The sequence below is a fragment of the Lissotriton helveticus genome, chromosome 10, assembly GCF_964261635.1.
Source record: "Lissotriton helveticus chromosome 10, aLisHel1.1, whole genome shotgun sequence".
NCBI lineage: Eukaryota > Metazoa > Chordata > Amphibia > Caudata > Salamandridae > Lissotriton > Lissotriton helveticus.
Window position 1 is genome coordinate 473,527,877 of NC_136071.1, and position 26,783 is coordinate 473,554,659.

At 40.9% G+C, this 26,783-nt stretch overlaps 1 long non-coding RNA gene across 1 annotated transcript in view; it reads right to left on the reverse strand.

Annotated features, from left to right (window-relative positions):
- The window catches only part of LOC144785340 (uncharacterized), a 4,610,862-nt gene that overhangs the window by 35,364 nt on the left and 4,548,715 nt on the right, over window positions 1–26,783 (reverse strand). Inside the window, exon 14 of the long non-coding RNA XR_013601832.1 lies at window positions 21,466–21,507. This is a non-coding gene — a long non-coding RNA (uncharacterized LOC144785340). The remainder of the gene's footprint in view (window positions 1–21,465; window positions 21,508–26,783) is intronic.

Sequence of the window (26,783 nt, forward strand, 5' to 3'; positions counted from 1 at the left end):
TACTCCTGCGGGAGTCAACACTTAATGGGGTTTATTGCTTGTCAAGGAACATTATCCCTGTAGGCATTTTCAAGCATGTAGGTTATGTAACGAAACAAAAGCCTTATAATTCAGTCTTACAAATTGACTTAAGTACATCACATGACCTCAAGAAAGATCTAAACGAAAATCACAGTAATAGTGCATGCCCATTGTAGGAAATGTTCTAATTAGTTGTGAAAGAATTGAGATTTTAACAAGTAATAATTCAGCATTTATCTTTTTACTGGAAACCAAGTACCCCATTTTAGAACTTGACTCTCTCAGGGTAGTGTTGCAGGGCAGCCCACGTCTTAATCAAGGGAGATGGTTTGGGCTAGTAACCCCAGCTCACAAGTAAAGTACACCAAAACTTAAAACATCTTTCTCCAGTCTGTGCTTTTCTTTATAAAAGGATAAAAGGAGAAGTATAATTATTACACACACTACTAAATACTGGGCAATAAATTTGAAATTTCTACACCAGCAAGAGGGAAATATCATTGCCTACACCTTCATTTCACATAGATGCAACATTCCAATATAAGAGGATGACGTTATCAATAAGGCAGGCCTATAGGCTTTGTCAAGGCATTACTAAATCAGTAAAACCACCAGGGGTCTCTTCATTCACATCCCATGACGACAACACCAGCTGAAGATGAGCTAGATATCAATGGAAAACATTTCCCAGCCCCCTGGAAGGCTTTTTACAAGGTGTGCGAAGGGCAGATGCACTGGTGGTGCCCACAAAGAGCACCATTTAGAGATTTCACGAGGGCCCCATAGGAATCTGTGGTGCTCCTTTCCTGAAGCAAGCATAAGATATTACTGGCTTTTGCTATGGCCAATTCTTTTTTTTTGGTGGTCTTGTGCACATTTCCCTTTTGGTTTTTTTCATTCTATACTATGTGTCCATGACCACTGGGCACCCGATGCTCCCTGTTATCTGCAGCAGTACGGGAAACCTGTGCCTTATTCATCTCACTTCCCAGCTGACACTATTGTTGGTGCTGGAGAGGAAGCTACAAGGATTTTTTTCTCCTGCCCAAGTCTTCACGTGTAGGTGGCTGCAGGGGCTGCACCTGCAGGAACCCCCGTCACACTTATGGGGAATGTAAGGTATTTGGCCAGGGGGATCAGTGCAGTGGCACTCATGTTTTTATCTTCATTCTTCCCCAGGGAATGGCCCACCTGAAGGGTAGCTCATGTTGCATTGGGTCCTGGGAGGCGGGGTCTCCAGGGCCAAGTACTGCTCTTGGAGGGGACCCCACGCATATCTCTCCCCCATCAATATCAACATAACTATTGCACTGGTGTCAACCATGGTTCCCAGGACCAAACTGGAGGGATTTTCAGAACATTACTAAGCACTTTGCTTTCTTTCCATTTTAAACCAGTGGCCCAGAATTCCTATAGAATTTCTAGGGCCCGCAGGGCTGATTTTCATGATCTTGGGCTCATTAGCTTCTGGTCATCAGCCTCTGCCACCAGGAGCATTTTCTGCAGGTCTTCTGTCCCCCAAAGTGATGCTTTTGATGGGGAACTGTGCTTTTACCACTTCCTGCACCATATACGTGTCCTTTGCCTGGACTACTGGCGTGCTCTCCTGTGTGCGGTCCATCTTCCACAACCTCTTCACAGCCAGTCAGCAGAACAACCTCCATGCTATATACCACAGGTCCTAGCGTTCTGGTTTCCTGAAGAGCACCTTTGTGTTAGCGAAGTTAAGGGCCATCCACAGAAGCACCAGGGGACCCATCCCACACCTCCCAGCAGGTGTATTAACCAAAACAGAACATAAGGGGGGCAGTGGCAGTGACCCTGGATACCCATCCTTGTCCTGCGGGTCCGCTGGAGTCAAAGCTCTGATGTCCATCCTTGCAAGGCATCACATGGCTTCTCCTTCCATCTGGGATTTTTTTTGCCTTCGTCGATCCCAGGTCAAGTGTCTACTCGTTTGTCTCTCTGTTTTGCAAATATTTTTATTTGGGAGTTAAACGTTTTAGGAGCCCAGCACCCTTGACAAATCATATCCACCCCATCCCTATTGCACAGAATTCTTGGACAACCCATTATAGTGACTTCAAGTGGTCTAAGGGTAGAGCTACCCTGGGAGCCTCAGCCCTGCCCTTTGCTAACACAGCTACCTGATCGCAGTCCTTCAAAACTTCAAGGACAAGCCCCTTTGGGTTAGCGCCAGAGGTCGGGTAGTCCGAGCCAAGGTGCGGTGTTTAATGCTAATTAACAGATGCAGAAATCCTCCTACCCCTAACTTTCGCGGAAACTGGATCAAGCGCTGTTGTTCTATTGTGTGGAAGGCTTAAGATCTTCCTGTTGGCGCAACAAAAAATGTACTTACTCCAGTAGGGTGGAACAAAGGCCTGGAATCTGATTATTAGCTGAGCCATGTTAATATGATAATTTTTTTAAGTGTATTTATGTTACGGATGATTAATGTAAACTCAGGAAGCAAGGTTACTCCTCCATTTGCAACTCGCAAGACCATGTAGGCCTAAGTAGAGTGAAACTGTACTTTATGACATATTTCCCCTTTAATGTGTAATACAGTGTAATCACCCCATACCTTCAGTATGAGGAACAGACTTACACTTTGAATGCTGTTACATTATAAGGTTTAACCCAGGTCAGAACCAATCCTTTCTTTTCTGACCCCAGATAGAGGGGTGTGCAAGATGTTAGTCTTACAAGAGCAGCCTGTAGACATGCAGAGACATAGCTTGGAGCCTCTTACCTTTGCTGTGCAGCAGCGACCTTACCTTAAAATAAGACACTGTCAGCTATCACTCCATATATCATGAACTTACCATTAGTGAGACTCAGTTTGTGAGACTTGCCCACAGTAAAAGCCAAAAGACAGGTAGTTAAATGCTAAAAATCCTGGGAGACTATATGGACAGACCAATTTTCTGCACTAACACAAAAAACAACGAAAATGACTACCTATTTTATGAACCATAATCACGCTCAAGATGACTTTGAATGGATGTTTATTGAAAAGTCACATCCAAACACTCCTCGAGAGAGAATAGTGATGTGGTGTACTGCCTAAAAACTAAAATAATAGGAGTGAATAGTGATATTCTTTGGAATTAATGTTATTGCATGAATTTCTAACTCAACCAACTGTGTCACATTGCTTCTACTTTGAGTTCCCAGATGGTGTTCAATTGAGTTATTCTTAGGTCTGAGCACATGTATTCCATATCTACTTATCATTTCGTCCCACCACATAACATCTGTGTAACAATAAAACAAAAAAAAACTCACTCATATCTTTCATTATAGTCATTAAACTCTGTCACTAAACTTATGGATATACATGCATTAGCAAACAGTTGCACTGCTTTATTTCTTCATATTAGATGCTATGATATATGCTATTAAATTCCTGTAGGAAAACTTTCTTTGGAGAGTCCCTGCTCCAATATTTTGAGCTGTATATAGATGACCATCCTACCACAAAAGAAGGTAGTCTGCAGGACTAAAATACCCCAAGTAACAGTAAAACACATGATCTCACATACAAGGGTGGTGACGTGTCTGCAGTGGGCGTATCCCGGACTTGCGCTGTACTGCGTCAGGCTTAGAAAGTATATCAGGTATCTGGGCACGATTTATGGACAGTTCTGTAGAAGATGCGAAGAATATGTAGATCAGTGATGGCCTAGATTCCTTGACGATATAGCGGAAGGGGTGAATGAGTGTGTGGTGGAACTTTGTGGGTAATTTCCTAGCTGATCTGAGATTTTTACTGACTTTACTTATGTTGCCACGTTCAGTCTTTGACTGCAGAGGTATTTCCACTCCATATTACTAAGAGAGTCTAGAAATTGTAGGCTCAGGTTGAGAGATAATTAACATGCATATGTCATGGTTTCATCGCCTACATTTGCACTGTTGTGTGCCCAACTCATCAATTTGCACACTATGCGTCATGTCTCTATATGTTAATAGTTGCAAATTACATAACATTTCCCTTGCTCAAACTAGACAGAAACAAGGAAAAGAACTGTACATCAATATAGGTTTTGTTTGTGTTTCTATCCAAGAGACAGTAATATATGTTTGTACTGGTCCTGATAAGAAATCCAACATGCTATGAGCTTCCCTTATCCTATGCAAAGCTGCAAAGACAAAGCGACACTTGTATGCATATCATTCTCCCACATTTAGAGATCAGGAAGGAATATAAGAAAGGTATTTGGGAGGCAAAGCATGCAAGGAAAAAGCAATACTGGATTGAAATTGTACAAGTCTGCAATTCAAAATACTACTGATCTTTGTCGGTCCTGATCAATCAGCTAGAACACGGCCCGCTTGTGCTGCTGGCAATAACCTCCCATAACAAAGGTGGATTGCACACATTCGAATATTATATCACAGCAACACATTAGCCCTGCAATGTGTAAACAATAAGGCAAGCATTCCAGTTTTTGCCTTTTCCATAGCCACTATCACGGAGCAAAGGAAGAAAATAGGAGGCAATGGGGCACCTGGTCGAAATGGGTTCCCACCTCAATCTACAAGCATGATCTGGATTTATTGAGCAAAATACTCTACCAACTATTCAACTACTGCCTTCGTGAAAATTACATGCCAGAGTCTTGGCGGGGGTCAATCTACCACTCAATCTTAAAAAAGGCCCTTATTCAGCCCCAGACAGTTATGGCTTGATTGCCTTATTAGACACTGATCTTCACCATCATCCTATTACAGAAATTGGAAAACTGGGTGGAGGAATCAGGCCACCTCTCACACAATTGAACAGGTTTCCATCCTTGCTCAAACACGACCCACAACCTTGTGAAATACACTCACAAAAAACAACTGCTCTACATGTGCATTATTCATTTTTCAAAAGCCTTTGAACATGTTGACAGGAATCTGCTGTAGCATAAATTGGCATCATGGAACATCCCAGTTAACCTTCTGCAAACACTACAGCTGTTGTATTCTTCTATTTGGGAAAGGCTAGCCTGGGCACAAATGAGGGCCTAACTACAACAATTCTATCAAGACAAGGCTTAAGACAAGGCAGTGTCCTTACACCAACATTGTTCAATCTGTTCAAATCAGATCTGAGCCCAAAACTGGATCAACACCTGTTCACATCACTGCAATATGTGGAAGATATAGGTCTTAATAACTTAACTCACATTGGTCTGCAAAACTTGCTTAACTGTGTAACAAACCGGATGACAGTCAATTGAGACACATTTTAAAATAGCCATCTTTGGGAACGAGCACAAAAAGGAGGGCAAATGGTACCTGGAAAGCAGTGCAGTAAAACGATGCCCCAACTATAAATACCTTGGGGTTTGGCTAAATAATTGCCACCCTCCCAGGCTCCATCTAAATTCTCCAAACCCTTGCCTTGCTTCACTGATTGCCGGCTTTCAAACAATACACAGCAAATGTGCTACCCTAACTTGAAAACCAACTCTGACAGCAATCAAATCAAAACTGAACCAATCACTGTCTTACCAGTAGCCTTCCTGTGAAACTAAGTCTATTTTAGAAACACCAAGTGTAATCTCTGCCGCCTGCTATTTCATCTCCCACAATACACGTCACCAACACAAATCTGGTTAGAATTTGGGTTCCACAAGCAAGGACTAGCACAGCATGGCGCCCTTCTCAAGTACTTGTCATCCCCAAAACAGGCTTCTCCCTCATTCAGGCTGTGTCAGAAGTCAGACGAATCTTTCTTGCACATTGCATGCATATGCCCTGTTTTGCAACCGGCGCAGAGACCGCTTTTACGCAATCTCTTTAATGCTAATCTAGTAAGAACATGCTGCCAAGCCTTGCTGATGTGCTTGGAAGGTCAGAGCCCCAAAGTAATAGCATACCTGGCAAAATGTATTACCACTTTTGAGCAACAATTTAAAGTGGTCGCAAATGGAGCAAGTGTGTCCTAAATGCTTTCCCCTTTTCATCTGTAATTTCTATGCAAAAGAACTGTTTGTCCGTCTCAGCTAAGGAACCTAAATGTAGAGTCATTTTAAGTGATTAGCAAGAAAATTGAACTTTTTAATTATTTTATTCTGGCAATATGTGACCCTTTCTTCAGTTTAATCTGCTGATCAGCTTTCCAGGTAGTATCAAGATCATTTACCGAAGAGCTCACACTCTTGCACTTTACCTTGTGTATACTTGAATTAATCAGGACACTCACTGAAGTGACTTTATTCAGGAATATGCGAACCTTTCTCCAGTTTTATCTGCTGTGCATTTGCATTTAAGTAGTATTAAGGCTCATTATTGAGGAGTTCATGCACTAGCACTTTATTTGTGTACATTGAATTAATTAGGAAATTCACTGAAGTGACCTTATGTTTTAGAACGGGCTTATTCTTTTAACTGATTGGTTAATGGTTAATGTTGTGTGCTTATGTCATGTAATGGTTTTAACTAACTAAAATAGTGATTAATAAACTTAAACTTAAATCCTTATCCTACACACCTACCAAACTGCTTGGGAAAGGAGAGATAACAAACACTGATATAGATTGTTAATTAGTCCTGATAATAGTCATAGACCCATAGTTGGTTTGTATCAGACATCTGAAACATGTCTACACAAAGGATGCTTGGATAATTAGTACAACACAAAGGAGAACGGGTGAGTGGGGAGGGTTTGCGCTGGAAAGAAAGAAATTATTAGCAAGAAACAATATTTCGTAAGCTCAAAAAGGATCAGATACTGGTCACCCAACCAGGATCAAACAAAGTGCGACTCCAAAGGGGCCACGTTTGTACAGTTAAACCATGAACATTAGATCCTGAGCTAGAGAGAAACAGGTCAGTTCAAAATATCAAGTCCAAATTTTGTGAGTTTTTTTCTCGTTTTATTCTTCTTTAGTCTTTTAGTAGAATCAATCCAATCTTCACACGTACAAAAACAACCGCTGCCAACACGTGTTTCGTCAAGGTCAGCACGCCGCTTTACACTGGGGAACCCGCTCCTGTTCGGTCTCTGCACTCGGAGGTAATCACCCTATCGTGGAACTCTCAAGGACTTAGTCCCTGGATATTTGGGACACGAACACTTTTTTTCTTGGAAGGACAGGACGCCCTTGGAATTGATTAATACGCCATATGTTGCATGCTTAACCCTGACGAAGTCGTTTGGTTTTGATGACCTTGACGAAACACGTGTTGGCAGCGGTTGTTTTTGTACGTGTGAAGATTGGATTGATTCTACTAAAAGACTAAAGAAGAATAAAACGAGAAAACAACGTACAAAATTTGGACTTGATATTTTGAACTGACCTGTTTCTCTCTAGCTCAGGATCTAATGTTCATGGTTTGCTTGGATAATTACATCCACTGGCATCCACAACACACATTGTTATTTACGTTTATTCTTACCAGTGAACCCCACAATAAAGGTATAATGGGGTAGCCACTAGGTATTTGTAATCTCTAGAATACACCCCAGAATAAGAATGATCTAAGTCCTCTTTCTAACTAGGTCAAACTTATTCTGGGATTTAGTACTAGGATGGGACCTGACGGTGAAGCATGACAAAGATAGAGTGGGTGATGGTCTTATTTGAAACATCAACATCTAACATCAACACTTTATTCCAGGTTTGTAGAGCTTTTGTCTGAGGATACCAATAATAATGGATGGCCTTCTTGTCAAGATGGCAGGCTTATTATACTCCGAAAAAGCTAAACAAATGTCCTCCGGAAGTGGATAATAAATGCTTTTGATGTCTCTCCCAAGGCGAGGGAGATTGGCTTCATATATTTTTTACATGCCCGAAGCTTGAGACCTTTCGGAAAAACATTGTTTTAGCAATGAGCCTGTCAATTAAAAAAAGATCAATCCTGAGACAGAAGTGGCTCTCTTTGGACTCTCTAAAGCTTGGTCAAATTTGACCAAAGCTGAGAAGACGTATATATGAATCTGCTCTATAGTAGCACGCTCATTAATTCTCCAGAATTTGAGATCGGAAGAGATTCCATCTTACCATAAATGGGTAAATAAAATGGAAAGAATAAGGAGATTTTAGGAAGCATATGCTAAACGGGTTGGTGCAACAAAAAGGTTTGCAATGGTTTGGAAATTATTTGACAATTTGGCTTTATTACAGGAATCCTAGTACTTTAGCACGTTTGCACTATAGAAAATTAAGCACTTTAATGCATTGCACTTTAAACCCCAAATAAGGAAAAAAGTTTTGTACTGTAGCAATAATGACAAGATTTTGTAAATGAAAAAGAAGCTACTGATGAACCAATTGATTTTATTCGTATTCTCGACAATCGCCTGGCACTAGTCACTTTAGGGTAGTTTAAGATGCGGAAGATGTAATTAATGGCTCTCTTGACGCTTATGAACATAGGGTGTTCCGGACTCTCTGTTTCATTTTATTTGAGGATGTGTAGATCTTGGTCTTAAGAGTTCCAGTTCATAATTGTATATATGATATATGTGTTAATGTATATATGATATATGTGCATCACATTTGGGAATATGAGTGTGGTTTCTCCCTGATGACCAATGCTCTGTTATCTTTCTGTTCTCTGCTCTGCTCAATAATGTTTTTTTTTTAAATGTTCCAACCTCTCACCATATTTCACCTAGTCTTACTTACTAGAATTATATGATATTTATGTATGTGGTCCATTGCCTTTCTGTACTATACACACTTTCAGTGTTCCTTCCTGCAAACTTGCACTGTGTGATCACCAGAGCATGGTCACGATATATTAAATGCTAAATTTTTTCAAACTTGTTCTATGTCATGTTGTTCCTATTTCCTTACCTGGCTCAATGTTGATAATATATTGTCTACTTTATTAGGTACCCCACAAGGACCATTGTTACATGTTTTCTATTCCCACTGAACAGTGTTCTAGGTTCTCTGTTACCATCTATTACTCTGGCTTGATGATGATGACTTGGATGAACTATCTGCTTTATTGTTCTATGTTTTCTGTCTAAAATATGTCACTGTGTAAGTTTTCTTACAATGGCTACATATTACATGTTTTACAAGAACCACACTTCCAAAATCCTCCTCTTGACATCAGCCATGTTTCTTTTTGTTCTGCCTGCAGTAAATGACTTTATACTAGTGAGTCGTGTAAATAATGAGTTATATTGTATGTGTTCATGAGTCTATTAGGCAAATCTGTCCTATCAGATTATCCACCGTAAAACCTTGCCAGCATTTACATAATATTCCCTATTTGTTTCTGGCCTAGATTCGGTGTTGTAATACATTCTGTTTTGTTTCTAGTGTTTATTTGTGTGCAATCTTTGGTGCCAATAAGGTTTCCTCTCTACTAATTGAATTTACTTTCTCAGTTTCATCATGGAGTAGTTTATTATGATAACCTCTTCTTAAATATGATCTGTATAAATGTTGTTTCTAGCTCAAATGGATGAAAATACTACTGCCAGAGAATGTCACATAATTTGCTTTTTCTTACATAATTTAGATAACCTTGCTGCATAACTTAGATGATTTTGCTGCATAGTCCTAGAGGTCCTCACCATGTTAAAGCCACGCAGAGTGGTTTGGTAGCTGGCACTATAATGATTAAACCTGTATTTCACATAGAATTCGAAATAGTGTAAAGATTTTATGATGCTTGTAAAATATGGATTTATATCACTGTGGTTTGTGCAGTAAGAGCAATCAAACATTTAATACACTTTCTTGTTCTACCAAAAGACATGTTAAGAGTAGATTAACAATGGCTTAATGAATCCTTAACTTAATGTTTATTTCTTACTTAGGGCCATATGTATGAAGGTACCGATTTGCGATACTGAAATAACGATTTTTAAGAAATCGCTATTTCAGAATCGCAAATTGGTATGCATGTACAAATTCGCATTTTTTAGCCAATTCTTAGTATTCCTTAATTGCGAATAGCAAATTACGAATCGCAATTAAGGAATACTTTCCCATTCATTTCTATGGGCCAGGAGGCCCATAGGAATGAATGGGAAGGTATTCTCAATTTTGCGATTCGCAATTTGAAAATCGCAAATTGAGAATAATTTCAAGGGTGCAGGGGTGTCCAAAAGACACCCTGTTGCACCCCTGAAATATGCATGGGTGCACATGTGGCGCACATACATGCCCTAGGGGCATGTATGTGTGTCACATGGCACTTTGAAAAATGCTGAAATGTGCATTTTTCAAGGAATTCGCAACTTACCACCAACTAGAAGTTGGTGGTAATTTGCGATTCCTTAAGGGCATTTTGCAAATTTTTTTGCTTCATACATTGCATTTTAGGAATCGCAAAATTTGCGATTCCTTAATTGCAATTGCAAAATAAGGAATCGCAAACTTTGCCATTCCTTATTTTGCACCAGATTTTACTTTATACATACCATTTAGCAAATTCGCATTCGCAAAGGCCTTTGCGATTGCGAATTTGCTTCATACATATGGCCCTTAATCTTACTGTTTTGCTGAGCTTCAACTTGCAGATATGAAAAATGAGCATGCAAACAAAGCAGGATCTAGCACTGCAAGGAAGCATGATAATATGACATTTCAGTAGGTGTAAGTTCGCGAGATGGACTTTGGTATATTTTACTGTTTCTATTGCCTCAATACAAACTTTCAAAACATGTTCTCCAAACTCGAGCAACCAACAAAATGTGAAAAATTATTTTCACATAGTAGAGAAGATAGGTAGGATTAGAATCAGAAGTTGCATGGGTAAGTGCGTAGAAGCTCAGAGCATACTGGACGGTGCACATATTAATGCGGAAAGCAGATGAGGCTTGTCTAATTTTTGTTCGCATAGCAATAATATGTGCTTCCACATTGTATCAAACTATGGCTGTGAGTAATCAACCCACATTCAGGAGGCCAGTGGGTGGAATTGCTGGTTAGCGACAGTGGAAGCCCTTAGCTCTGCAGTCAAGAGAGACACAATAGCACTACAAAATGGTGGGCACAGAACATGACTAAAGTGTAAGCAGTGACAACATCAATACAATATACTGTTATTTCTGTTCTCTGAATTTTCTGTCTTTCCAGCTTCTGATTGCTTCAGTCTACTCTCCACACAGCTTGTGAAGATCACCTTTCTTCTTTTTTTATGGCTGATAAAATATTGATAATGTGCACTCTTCATGGCCTCAGCTAATGATAAATCTCTCTCTCTCTCTGCATGGACCCACAGGCATGCACCTTAGAGGGAACACAGGGCCTAGGTATAACTAAAATCCTTTATTTATATCTCCACCTACAAAAAGTTAGCAAAATGAGTTAAACTTATTTACCACTTGGTTTTCTAAATCTGTTTTAATGGCAAAATCAGATTTTTGCAAGCTTCTAAAACCCAATAGCTCATTCCTGGCTGCGGTGAACAGCCATGCTATTCAGAGAACAACCACCTGGCCTCTGGGTCCAGGAAGTCTGGGGTTTATTCAACAGTTGGCTTTGTAACAGGAATTAACCATCTCTGTGGTGAGCAAGCATCAAGATGTCCTCGGGGGCATACGAGCGCTTTATAAAAACAATTTAAGGTAACAGAAGAGGCAGGGGCGTAACACAGGCCCCTGCAGCCCCCGCGGTGTGGGGGGGCCCACACCCTCAAGGGGGCCCCGTCAGCACCACACTTCTGCTGGGGAGCTCTAGATTGAGTCCGGAGGGGGCCCCTTCACGTACCCTGCAGGGGTGGCCATCAAGGTTCGTTACGCCACTGAGAAGAGGTGCAGGAACAGCTGGGAGAGCAAAAGAGAGCTTTTACACTATCCCTTTTGATTTGAGATCCCAAATTGAGCTGACAGTATCTGCTCTGACACAATTCCCAACGCCCTCCTAAATGCTCTGCCTCCAGTTCCCCTGGGGAAAATAGTTCTTGGCCTTCACAAATGGAGTATATCTCATTGAAATGGGGGAGTATTTTAGAGAGAACCAAAGAACTACTGGTGGAAGAAGTGGTTAGCCATTTCGAATTTTAGGCTGTTGTGAATTTGAAAAGCAAGATACAGAAGGAGGAGGGTCTGCAAATGCAAGTAGGCATAGGGTGGGAAAATTGACTGGATTGGTAGGAGATTTCTCTAATCAATGGACAGAGTACAAGGTAAGGCTTGCCCCTCACCAATACCACCTTAGAACAGTCCGGACCTGGGAAGACTATATATGAAGGCGGCACTGCTGAAAGAATGAAGAGTCAAGGACACTTTACTCCTGCTGCGACCCAGGGGCAGGTCCGTAAGGGCCAGATGGTTGACCTACTGTTTACCTGCTCCCGCATCAAAAAATATAAAGGCTCCTTACTCCAAGAGAGCCCGGCTGACCACAGGGGACAGGGCACTACAGAAATACCTGGCTGGAAACATGACTGTTGCCTAGAATCTTGTCCTGGGGAACCAGAAATAACTTTTCAAATGGTTGCAGAAACGTGGGTCATTGCCTCCACCTCTGGAGGAGAGGGATTAGGTACTCAGACTTGGCACAGGGTGGTATAACCTAAGGCAGGCAAAATAAAATATGCATCCTGCTTGAAACTTCTTGCTGTGCTGTAAACAGAATCAGACGGATCTGCAGTATGCCGTCTCTGACTGTGTACAGCATTGCTCCGCTGGAGGATTTTGAGAACTATAAAAGTAACAAAATGTGAAAGTAAATCCTTGGTGTGGGGTGAGACAGCAAATCTATCCTTGTGGTGAAGTTATCATTGCTGCTATGAAATCCATCTTTGTCCCATTTGGAGCTTTTGGTGCCATAACCAACAGCTTCATCTGGAGCTTTGCAATGACCTTCCTGATGTCAAAGGACACACACTTTCTTCAAGCTTGGACTGAACTCTGCTGGAAGACACTGACCTCTGGAAAAAAGTAGTTCAAAGGTAATAACTTTGACTAGGACAATACACTTAGCGTATTCATCGCTGCTCTATCTCGGTAGGCGTGCAATTATGCTGCAAACTGATATTTTGAAATGGTTATTTACTTTTTGTAGGTGTTTTTCGCTCTAAAACTTTAACAAATCATAACTTAGGTTATTCTTATCTCATTTTAGTTATTTTGCTGCCTTTTTCCATAATACATATTTCTGTTGTTACTGTTTGTACTTCACACACATTTCCCTGGCACATGCCTGCTACTTGTGTAGTAGCTATCAGAGTTTGGGGTGAGCATAGCTGTGCATTGGTCTAAAAATATTGTGTAGGGGCCACCCTCTTCAAAATTAATAACAAAATTCCAACAGTACTTAATACTATTCTGGACAGCAGGTAGAAAGCTCATTGCTTTGAATGCGATGAGCTTTTTGCTACTGCTTTTTGTGCATGAGTAGTGCTACACAGGTGCAGTCATTACTGGAAAAACATGGTATGCTAAGTGACAAGCCCTAACCTACCTTTTCTACCATAAATACATGTGTCAGGAATGCCTCTTGGATGCTGAAACGGTCTTCAATGGTGTTTTGGTGAGTCAAACCAGTACTCCCATTGTTTTTCATTTGACAAAGAAACTTCTGCTTCATAAATAACAGTGCTTCAGCAAGAAAACAAGAAAAAACACCCCCCCCCAAGAAAAGGTGATTACTTGTTCTCTAAGCCATGACGTCTAAGCTGCTTTTCATTAGAGCTTATCCCTTGATGATGGGATCTTTTTTTGAAGGACAAGAGTCTCCGATGCCTCAAGAATTGTCTACCAGCGTGTGGATGAACATTTTGCACGTTTCCTACCCACGACTGCCATAATATATAAGGTGGCCGCACATAGGCCCAACAAGACAGCAGACAGGGGTTTGGAATGCCTCATCCTTTCTAGGTTGGATCTTCCGATGCCAAGTCCTCTGGCTTTGCTAATCAGGATTGTTCTCTTGATAACGAGCTGGTGACAGTTCCGCCATTGGGAAACAGCCATTTTCTATCCTATTGGACTGATGTGGGAGATGAAAGACAGGTGGCTAGGTTCAGTTACCACAAAACCCTAAATGATGTGCTAATTCTTTATTGAAGAGCAAAAGGGACTCATTATGCTTTCTAAATTAAAATTGGGCATAAGTTCCCATATTTACAATGAAATACCAAAACGAAGAAGCCATGCATTCTTTTGTGGCTGTGCTCACAAGCACTACTCTCACAGTAGTCAACATTACATTGACCATGCTCACTCTCAGGGCCTCATTTACAATATTTTGATGCACGGCAGTGCAGCAAGTCTTCCTGCTGTGCCGCTGTGTGTCAAAATAAAAGTGCAGGAAAGCACCTTATCAACAAGATATGATGCATTCCTGTCTTTCTCCCCTGCGCAGGTGCACAAACAGCAGCTGTACGCCAGCACAGACACCCTTGCATCATTTTGCAAGGGTGCCTGTGCTGAGGGGATGTTTTTGTGCAGGAAGAGATACCTTCCTGACCAAAAACAATCATTAAAGGTGTTTTCTTCTTTCCATACATGCTCCAAAATTCAGCACACATAGAAAAAGCAAAGAACAAGAAGAAATAAAAGAATTTCTCCTCATTGGGCCTCCTTAAGCCTCCCCTGGGGAGGCATATGATTATGACCCATTATTAGGTTTAAAAAATGTTGTAAATCTGGTAATGTACCAACTTCTCTGGATGTTGCGTGGGAACACACACAGCAACACCCAATGGACGCCCCTTTCACACAGAGACTTGCGCGAAACGGAAACATATTTACAAGGCCATGAAAAGTAATGCAGGGTGACTGCAGGGTGACTTCACATGGCCTTGTAAATATGGGGAAGCCCATTGCGCTGTAGGGGCAAAAATAAAAAAAGTGACACCTGGCGGCACAATGGGCTTGTAAATAATTCCCTCAAAATGCCTTTTATTAGTTTCTACAACATGTTGGTTAGCCCATTCTGCTAGCTAAAAATGAGAAGAGAATACAATTTTACAGCTAGTGGCATCATCTGATACCTTTTTTATTTTTCCATTTATTTTTCGAATTAACACAGGCTTATTTTTGATTCCGAATTTGTGCTAATTTTGTACCTATTTGATCCACTTATTTAGAACCATTTCATCAATAGCCAAACCATTGAAATTGGTATCGTTCATGTTGTAACAATCAAAGTATGAATCATAAATGGAGTGGTCACAGTCGAATTGGGCAAAAAGCATTATATCAGGTATCGTACTGTATTACTTAGTTTAAAGTCACATAGGTACAGAGTCAATGCATCATTCTGTATATAATGGCTCGTCCACTAACATTTGTTCAGAATCACCAGTAGGTCCACCTTCCCTCACCAATAAGAAGTGTCTCAGGGGCCTCAAATGTCCCTGGAACGAGTCCATATTTTGTCTCCCATATTTCGCACCCAGATGGCTGTCACCTTACTTTGGATCTCTGGTCTCGGCATGTTCTTTATGATCATGGCATACATAACTGAAATCAATCTGGTGTGAAAATTGTGTGTCAGCAATTTCAATTCATCTGTCTCCTACATATAAGCTGGGAACCATTGCCAAACTGTGTGGGTCAGTGATGGTATATGTCTAGGGCATTTGTTATACTCCTGTAATATTAAATATTTTACAGAACTATACATATCTCCCAGAGTTCAGAGTTGTCTATTGTATAGTCTTTTTTTCAGCTGCAGGTTCACCAGTCATTTTCAGTCGTGGGTTATAAATTAATGTCATCAACGGTGAGTACATGGCATCAATCTCTACAGTAGCTGTCAAACTTCACCTTGCCCAGCCACATTTAATGGGATTGGCACCACCAGACCCTTTTCCATTTCATAATGTGGTGATACAGTGTGTCTGTATCACACTGGTACTGTACATCCATGTATCTATCCATGTCCACACTCCACTGTATGGGGTAATCCGATGAAACAGCATTGGTGCCCTCAGTCAAAGGTATCATAATGGATTTTTCCCAGTTAATGGTAAGGCCAGCCCATGGGCCATATGCTATTATTTCTCTGATGTTGGGATTGAGTGTGTCCTTGGGATTTCTGACTGAGAGCATGATGCTATTCGTGTGACAAGAGTATTCTATACCTAACAAGCTCAATACCCCCCTCACCATTAAATTCCCTTAGTAAGCTTGCTAGTGGCTCCATCACCAAAGCAAACAATATTGGTGACAGTGGCCACCCTGTCATATGCCCCTCTTATGTTATGTTATGTTATGTTAAAAAAAACTTATTGAGCGCACTAACACCGATTGGTTTCTTGGCGCTGTGGAAAGGACACGGGGGGTGATCCGGAGATTTTACGTGTGTGTTTAAGTTAATGATAAGCTTGTTTATAGAGCCAGGTTTTAAGTGCTCTTAATGAGTATTTATTCGACAACATCTCATTCACCCTCACCTGAGCTATGGGTAGTATATATAATATTCAGAAACACCTCGCCTCAGCCCAGCCCCAACAAGGTGAAGAGGAATGGCCATGTGATAGAATAGAAAGTCTTGCTGACATCTAAAATACGGCTACTACCTTAATGTCTGAGTCTGTTTGATGTTTAGTGACAAATAGTGTCCGTAAGTCAGCAGTTGATCTACCAGGGATAAACCCAGATTTATCTGGTAGCCCCAACCATGCACTTGCGAAATCTATCTGGCTGCGATTTAACAAGAATTTTATTGTTGATATTAATAAGCGATAAAGGGCAATATGACTCGCACTTATTAGGTGTATGAGGTATCAGGAGCATGACCACAACAGCCTCTTGTGTCATCTGTGGCAACAACCTCTAGCTCATGCCTCTTTCTAGACCTTTAGCAAAATAGGCGTGAACTCTTCAATATAATCCTTGTTGAAGTCCCTTCTGAAGCCATCACTACCCTGTGTCTTATTGTTTTTCAAGTCCTTGATGGTTCTTTGAATCTCTGCTAATGTAATTGGGGTGCATAATCATTTCTATTCAGTACTCTTAATCCATGCCAATGTTGCTGTTTCCAAATACTGGTTTATACCTGGAGTAGTATGGCCATCTCTCTTTTCAAATAAATCAGAAATATTGCATGATCCCTTTTATTACAGCTTTTGGCTGATAGTGCATTGTCCCCTCCTCGAATTCTAGCAAGACCCCTGTTGATGCTGCCCACCATAGTCTAGTGAGCTTTGCTAAAATATTTCACGTTATCTTCATGAGCATATGTACGTGAAACTACATACGTGCTAAGGAATATAATTTCCCTGAATGCTTCGCCTCTTTACTCTTATAGTTTCATACGCATGTCACACAATACTTTTACAATGCCCTGTGTAAAGTTTATACGTTTCAAATGTTTATGTTTGCCCTCCAATTCTTTTAAATGACTACGATGTATTCTTTATTATGGAATTGTCCTTGGTTTTACATTTCTCCCTAATTACTGCCTTAAAGGCCTCCCAGAGTACCTCATATGAGTCTACTGAGTGGGTGAGTGTTGGTGTCAAGTATTGTACAAAATCCTGTCCAATCTTCTCCCTAAAGGCACTATCCAACAGCATAGTGAAATGGAGGCACCACAATCTGTGTGGTGGGTGTGTGTGTCTGGGCTGGTAGTGTTGTTGTCAGTGTTACGGAGAAGTGATCGGAGAATGTGCATGGAAGGTGTTGAATGTCTCGAGTTTAGTTAGTCACGGCTCTTGTGCCAAGCCAATGGTCTAGTCTAGAAGAAGAATTGTGAGCTGACTTGTGACAAATGTAGTACTGAGCCTTCAGGTGTTGAAATCTCCAATTGTCCACCAGATTGTGCTGAAACAAAATTATGTGTAGTGCCTCCCTTGCTCTGGACTGTATCGTATCCCAATTGCCTTTGCTATCAAGAGTCAGATGCATCGTCAAATTATGATCCCCACCTCAAGGGAAGCCAGCTCCAGCTGCATACTTTTAATGATGATTGACACAAAGAAGTCAAGGGTCATCAGGATTCAGGCCGTAAAGTTTATTAAGACTACGTTCGCCATTTGAAGTCTTCTCCTGCATATCAAATACCATCCCTCTGGGTATGCAATTTATTGAATATGAGTGTATGGCACTCCTCAACGAATGAGCACTGGCACTAACATAGCATATGCAGAGTACAAGTCAAAGGACCTGTGGGAGCTCCAGATTGAGCTATTTTTAGCTCCCCGGACCCAAATAAGATGGGTCACCTATAACTACTGTATGTTGACACCATTCTGAATGGAGTTAGCTATTATCTGACAGTTTTCTGTGGGACTTGTCAGCCCTCATACATTTCACACCATAAGCTTATTTTTCTGTTCCATATCGGTAACCCTATATGTAGCCTGCATTTGTTGCTCCATGTTATTATATAGAACATTGGAACATCACAAATCTTCAATTGCCTCTGGGCTGTGGGCCAATGGATTACATTGAGCCACCATAAATGAATGCCTCCAAATCCAAATTGAATGCCTCAAAATCCAAAAAGTGCATACATATCCACTAGATAACTGTGCACATCAGACTATGTTAAATAATGCTTTATTCGCATATGGGTATTTTTTACATAGAGCAGTTTTCTCCAAGCAATAAAACCTTACCATGTGTCATGTGTACACTTATATGTCTAAGTTACTTTCAGTTTGATTAAAAAAAAAAGTATGTTTTCCACCTTTCAACCTTTGTCTAATCCCTCCTCTCACTGGCTCACCCCAAACCTTTCAATCAATGATGAACTCGCACACATCCTTCCCAAACTCTCCCCTCTTTTTCTTTTTTGCACACATCACCCAACTATTAAGTACACACTACAACTACCTACAAAAAAACAACCAAATAATTCTCCTTTCCACTCCTTTGCCGTCATTCTATCCTTACTATACACTCTACTAAACATACAAGATAATCAAGAGCATTTACCTAACATAACTAAAGAACATAGAAGAAGGAAAAAAAATACTAACTTACTATCTATTTACCTCTTATCTTGTGCTTCAGATTAGTGCTACTCACAGCAAAGTGGTCAAACGCCTCGTCAGGGGTAGTAAGTGCTACATAAATATCATTTACAATTACAATATAAAAGGGTATGTCTCCCGTCCCATGTTTCTAAGTGTTCATTCAGTGACCACTGGATGATTACGCATAGAACTTTGATGATAAACCCCTGTTCCTGCCCTCCTCCCACACTAAACCCCATTTACATTTACATTTAGTATCCTAAGGTATCAATCAACAATACTGAGAGTTTGTTGCACGTGAGAGTCAGAGGCCCTAAGTTTGTTCCCATTTTTATGGACTAACCTATTCGGGAGTTCTGCCATCTGAGGGTCTATGAATATGTGGATTTTCCCCGCCCATGTAAATTTTAGCTGCGCAGAATAGAAAATTGAGTTCCGCTGTGACCCAACGACGTTCTTGGATTCAAACTGGAGTTATGTTTGCCTGTTTACAGTATGCTTTCCCCATAATGATGAGACATGTGACTTGATAGAGCTAACATGGATCTGGTCATGCACAAGCCCCCACAGTACAGGTTTATGCCGACAAAAAAAAAAGTAGAAAATATAATAATGTAGGGGGAACCTAAGAGCAACGTGGAGTTCTGGGGCTGCCAACCATCAAACCTCACCCTGCCACTCTGTAGAGCAGTGTCCAGCAGTGGAGCCCTGCACCTCCCCCATGCTCAGTAATGGGGCGATGTTCTTGGCGGCATGGGTAACAAGGAAGCATAATGCATATATGCGAATCCCAGGTTCCTCAGGAAAGACATTAAACACCAGGCCTCATAGTGCTAAACTGCAATTCAGGCCTCAGACACGGTCATTTCACACAGGGCTGTCTCTCACTATCTGTGTTCCATGTGAGACAGACTTTCCATTCATCACAAAATCTTATTAATTTAGTGTTCAAAGCTTACTGGCCAGGTGCAAGGATCATGGCCCTGGTTCGCGCCAGATTGCTTATAGTGACTACTTGGTCTGGCCATCCCCCGAAGCCTGCCAGAGACTCCAACACATCACTCGAGCAGCAAGGCATCTGCACCCCCCCCCCCCCCCCCAGGCTCCACCTGACCTACCAGCACTGAGGTCCCCATGTTATGGCTCTGGGTGTCCTACCTCTGGTCTGTATCATAACCCTCGTGCACAGCAGTGGGTCATGGGTGGCTAATTTCGGTGCCGCAGGAGGTTTGTTACCCTCCGTCTGTCAATGCGGCACTCTGGGCGGGGTTTATGAGGCATTTCAAGCAGGTTTCTAATTCAGCCGCAGGAGCTTTCTCTCACACTGCAGCCATTTTGGTGCACAATCTCTGGCACCCCCCATTTTTTCCAGCTATTGATTACTTTTAAAGGATGAGTAAGAAAAACAATGATGTTTTTTTCGAATATTAGGTGGTCCAGTTATTTAATCATTAACATATTTTATTGCGCAGCCAATGCCACAAAAAAGTAAACATTGCTGGTTAGTGTTTGTAAGTATTGTATTGTATTGTATTGTAATTGCATTTATATAGTGTTGAAGTGCCACTTGTACAAAGACTGACAACCCATGCACTCTACTGTCCATTGCATATAACAGTATTACCACACAAAAATCCAAACATCAGCTCACATAACACATTGATAACTACAGTACTCATTATAAATATGGCAGCGAATCATAATTTTATATACACCATTAATTAGCAGAACCAACAAAGCATAGATGAACGACAATTTCATTTAACATCTGTTGTGCTTTCTACACAAAGCCAAGCCAGCATAATTAAAATAAAATTAATTAAATTAAACATGAAATTGATAGAATCAAATATTATTGAAAGGTGTAGATGTCCTTTTCTATTGTTCCGGTTTAAAAAAAAGAGCTGCTACACACCCAGCACTGAAGATGATAAAATAAATATTTGATTGTTTAGAGAAAGCATTTTTAATTTTCAGAAATATCTGTTTTCCGTACCTATAGTTAAGAAGGTGAACTGACTGGAGTGTGGGTCCTCATAGCTCCACTGTGTTAGCGATGCAAGTAAATGTTGGCTCTTGCTCCCTTTCAACAAAGGCTACCGCTGACCATTACATTTTTGTGATGGAAACTGATATTCACGTACATTTGGCAGATTTCTCTCTGATTCTTCACCACCAGGTTTAATTCTTGAACATCATGCGAAGCAAACAACACATTTCAAATACCACTAGAATATATGTCTCAATGGCCCCCGACCTGTCATTTTATTCAATGTGTACCTATGCTGAAGGTTGGAAGAAAAGCCTGTCGTCGAAAACATAAGGACGCCCAAGGTGCATTTAATTACTAAATGATACTCTATACACACGTTAAATTGCAAAATAGCATAAACACCAACTCTAAAATCAATAATTCTGAATCCACAACGCAATGCAAAGGACATTGTTTTAATACATTTCACACTGCAACATAACTTATGTTAACTTTTACTGTGTGTATTCCATCAGTACTAATTAGTCCATACACCATTAATGTATGATACATAATCTCGCACATATAGGAACTCGTCCGAGTAGAAATTTGCTTATTTCACTTACCCCTAGCTGTTCAGTTTCACAACTCATCTGTTGCCGAAGAATCTAAAAAATAAGAATAGCACGTTAACAATGGACCTTCACTATTGTTATGGTTTAAAAACACTTTGACCCACCTACTTTTGTTTTGCTTTTTCAAGAAATCAGGCATTTCCAAATCACTCTTTCTAAAATGTATTCGAATTCGACTTAAAACACTATTACACAAATACAGGAAATTACATATTTTGCCAGTATGCCCACCAGCAATACTGCCAGTGGAACTAGAGGCCAGACTTCAGCCAGTGTAATTGCACACAACGCAATTAGAGAGAAAGAAACGGTTAACTCGTGTGGTCATTAAAACAGAAGACGTAAGTAAATCAAAGTAAGAATTCATGGCCATCTTTGATTGTTCTTGGTTCTGTTCATTACAATCAAAGTTATTCTAATAGCGATAATGTTTTCTGCCAATTCAGGTAAGGATAAGATCAACATGGTGGAGAAGTGTGGCTCAATGGTTAGAGCGCGGCAGACCCTGATGCAGAGGTCTAGCCCGGGACCAGAGTTCAATCCCCGCCTTGGCGGGTCTTGGGCTCAAAATTCCACGGACCTGATAATTCTCGCCTCGGTGCCTATTACAATCATGGAGTCCCACTCTGCAACTCTGGGTAATAGTTTGCTTAATCTCCACAACGGCCCCCACAACGCTAAGGATGCCTGGCCTCCACCTTGGGGGTGCCCAGGAGTGGACACCTCACAGGGAAAGCCAGGATGGGTTCCACAGCGGTGCTTGTACAAGCGTCTTGAGACCCTTGTGGGTGAGTAGTGTGCTATACAAGTATCAATTTACATGTCATTATCAGCCTCACTGTATATTCTGATATTTTTTTTAAATTTCATACCAATTTATAAAATTGAACATGGAAGAAAAACCAAATTAAAATAAAAACCTGAATATCGTAAGCACAAATTCTATAAAATCTAAATCCATCACTTAGATTAATTTGCTTCGTATAATGTAGAAACCTCAACAATTGAATATTCATTCTTCTCCAAAAGATTGTCATAAAAAGACAATAGTGCAATTTCTATAAAGGTGCGATTTACTGTAATCGAGTTGAATGAGGTTATACAATGCATATTATTCTTCATTACTACTTCACTACTACATTATAAACCAAACAACTTTATCTTTGTTGTACATTTCATCATAAATAATTATCCCATGGTGGGTGTGAGGAAATCAACTTATTGTAGTTTATTATATGATGTGGATGTGCGACCTCACTGTCTAATAAAGGCACAATTCCTTATCAGTTCCAGTCAGGTTAATTTATAAAACCGTAGCTCAGTACTTGGTAGCTGTGGCTCAGAGCAGTGAGGCTTTATCAAATCAACAATTGTAAAACATTAAAAAGTATCAACACAGTTGAAAAATAAGAAAATGCTACACAATAAAATCTTTAGTCCAATTTATAAAAATAGGTTGTGTTATTATCTTTAAGTAGACACCTCCACCTGAGGATTCCGGAGATGTGAATTTTTAACGGAACAATAAATCAATTTTTTTTATATAATGTAATAAATCATAAAATACCACAGATCTCAGTTTGTTAGCCTTAACAAGTGACTTCAAAATTAACTATAAGGGCACTTTTATGGGGATCAACTCCAACAAGGAGTCTGTAGAATCTGGCCCTTTTTGCAGTTTTATCCCTTGACTTTCTGCTTTTGGCCTGGTATTTTATTTTTCTGACCCTGTTTTTGATGGCTTTAGGACTCAGGGCATTTTACCACTGCTAATCAGTGCTGAAGTGCATATGCTTTCTGTGTAAATTGTAATTCTGATTGGTTCTCCATGTTGGGCATATTTGATTTACTGATAAGTCCCTAGTACATTGCACTGTGTGTGCCCAGGGCCTGTAAATCAAGTGCTACTAGTGGGCCTGCAGCACTCGTTGTGCCACCCAGATAAGTAGCCAGGGGCGGACTGGCTACCGAGAGTTTAGGTGTGCTGCCAAGCTGGCGGCTGATTTTGTTGATGGGGACCTGTGTGTGCTTAAAATCATTTATTTTGCTTTGTTTATTTAGAAATACATACAGGTCCCATCAACTAAATCAGCCCCAACCGCAGTGAAATCAGCTCCCAGCTTGACAGCACAGCAAACCACCTGGTAATCAGTCCAGCCCTGTAAGTAGACCTGTAGACTTGTTTCAGGCCTACCATTGCTGTGTCTCTAAGTGCAGTTTTAAACTGCTATTTCGACCTGGCAATTGCCCCCATGTGCCAAACCCTAATTTTCCCTTTTACTACATGTAAGGCACCACTAAGGTAGGTCCAAGGTAAACCCATGGGCAGGGTGCAGTGTATATAAAAGGTAGGATATGTAGTAGTATGTTGTATATGTCCTTATAGGGAAATACTGCCAATTTCGTGTTTCACTAGTGCACTAGCTCTTCCACAGGCTATCATTGGAGCTGCCTGGTAACATTTTACAAGTCTAACTTTCCATTGGAAACAGCTAGAAATTTGGAGTTAGAGCTGCCTGAGCTCAGAATTTAAAAACACATCTTTTAGTAAAGTTGGTTTTTAAATTGTGTGTTTAAAAATGGCACTTTTAGAAAGTGAGAATTTTCTTGCTTTACAATGTTGTGCCTTTGCCTGCCTGTGGAATCAACATCTGATTTAGAATTACAGGGGCTGTTAAGTGCATTCACTCTAGACAGTCACACAGAAGGGTGCTGAGGTGTGCCCTGCATATTCTGATGGCTCATCACCAGGCATTTGAGTTTTCCTGAGCTAGAGTTGCGGGAGGAGCTGTAATCTGCACCTGAATAGGGCTGTGTCTGCCTTTCACAATGCTGTCTCCATTACCTGTAGGGTGAGCGGACAATAGGGACCTTCTTTGAAGCCTGCATAATTCAAAGGCTGGAAGTGGTATAAGTAGTGGGGTCTGATCCCATAACTTTAGAACACTTCTAGATCAAGATGACCCACCTTAGAAAAAGAGCCAAAGTGATGCAGGAAGAGTACTGCCTTTTTGCTGTGTGTTGCCTTGCTGGATTGGCCTGCAGTGGCTGCTTCTGTATGTGGTCAGTAGAAATGACTGGACGTTTACTTTGCTGTATCCTGCTTGAGAAGGTTCTCCAAGGGCTTGATGTAGAGCTTGACTCCTATTAAGAAGTGTCAGAGACACAAAGACTTCACCTGCAGCACTCTTGAACTTCACTGCTGGGAGTTCTGACCTGCCTTGTGGCGCCAATTCCAGTTCTGGGACTTTGGAGGCTGTTCCTGCTGCAAAAAGCATCAAGAAAACATCAGCATCAAGCACTGCTGTGTGGGAGACATTTCCACGCACCACAGCCGTGGAGCTAAAAAAATGCAATGCAGTGCCTGCCTGCGGCTTGAAAAACGGCAGCACACCGAATCCACGGCACCGTCTCCGAAGCCTGAGACCACTATACTGACTACGACGCATGTCCAGCTGTGCAACAGTCAAGATTGACGCATCATGGGATGGCGGCTGAAGAAACCAAGACAGCGTTTGACCCCCTCGCCTCAATCTCCAGTGCTTTCCAGATTTTTACACATCGCACCTGTGCGCTAAGCATCTCTGATGCAGCACCCATAGATCAGAGCTGTCTTGGAATCAACGTATCACTTTCTCCTACAGTCCAGATTCGATACATCACTTCTCCTATGAGAAACAGAACTATTGCATAGCCTCCCCAAGTACTCAGGAACTGATGCATCACTATGTTTTTTGATGCTTGCCTCCTCTGCAACTGTTTTGCCTTGTAGATTTTGACGCATTTCTGGTATTTTGTTTAAAAATCACGCATCTATAGAGTTTTATGTACAGAATTGCTTACAACCCAATAAAAGTCATCATTTGAGTTATGCCTGTTGGATTTTTGTAATTTTGGTCTTCTTTGGTTTAGATAAATATACATTATTTTTCTAAACTGGTGTTGTGTTCATTTGTAGGGTTCTCACTGTGTTACCGTGTGTTTAATGTGAATATACTTTACACATCACGTCTGAGATAAGCCTGACTGCTCGAGTGCATCTCTGATGCAGCACCCACCAACCAGAACCGTCTTGGAATTGATGTATCACTATGCCCCATAGTCCAGATTTGATGCATCACTTCTCCTGTGTGAAACAGAACTGTTGCATTGCCTCCCCAATGACTTAGCAACTGATGCATCACAGTGTTTTCCGAGACTTCCCTCCTCTGCTGCTGTTTTGCGTTTTGAATTTTTACGCATTTGAAGTACTTTGTTTACAAATCACACATCCATATAGATCTACGGACAGAATTGGTCACAACCTATTAAAAGTCATATTTTGAGTTGCGCATGTTGGAGTTTTGTTGTTCTGTTGGCTTCTAAACTGGTGTAGTGACCATTTTTTTTTAAATAATTTTTTATTGAACATAGCAATGGATAATCAATGGTACAGAACATCTTTTCATTTTTCATTTTCAATAATCATTTCAATAATTTAAAAGGCTTAAAAAAAAAATTATCAGACATGAGACACAAAAATTAGGAGGAGGCGAAAAAATTCATCAACCACAGAAAGGGAATACAATCAACAATTTTATCAAGAAGGGTCTGTGCAAAATCTGCAATCTATAAAGTGGCACTGCAAAGAAGTGCAAAAACCTGCAATAAAGTGCTACTGCAAGTGCAAAAAGCTATAATAAAGTGAGATCTAGAAAGTGGTATTTATATTTATATTTATGGTCTAGTGTCCCTTTGTAGAGTTTTCACTGTGTTACTGAGTGTTTTATGTGCAAATACTTTACACATCGCCTCTGAGATAAGCCTGACTGTTCGTGCCAAGCTACTAAGGGAGTGAGAAGGGGTTATTTTAGGTGTTTAACTCCTTTATCCTGGCTAGAAGGAAGGGTCCCTCCACAGACATGGTAGAAACCTGCCAACTAGAGACCCCCATTTCTAACAGAGTCTGTCACAGGGACCAATAGTGTAAATTTAAGCAGTTACCCCACAGTTAAAACAGCCTTCACTCCAGTTCTCAGCTTTTGTGGCCCAGTGGCTCTAATAGGGAATTTCATGCTAACTGGCTCTTGGACTTACCTTCTCTATTGGGGGCTCAGATATTACTTTTCCTTTATCAGGACAGCACAGGCACCATCCTTTCTTTGCTAAAACAAGGTGCAGTGGTACAGTCCAGTCTTTAGGGCTGCCTTCCTTTGCTGGGGTTAGGGAACAGCAGGGCTGTCTGTCTTTGATTCTCTTTCCATTACAAATGTGATCTGAGAAGTAGGTGCCAGGGAGGGCACTTGTATGCCTGTTTCAAGCTCTCGGGA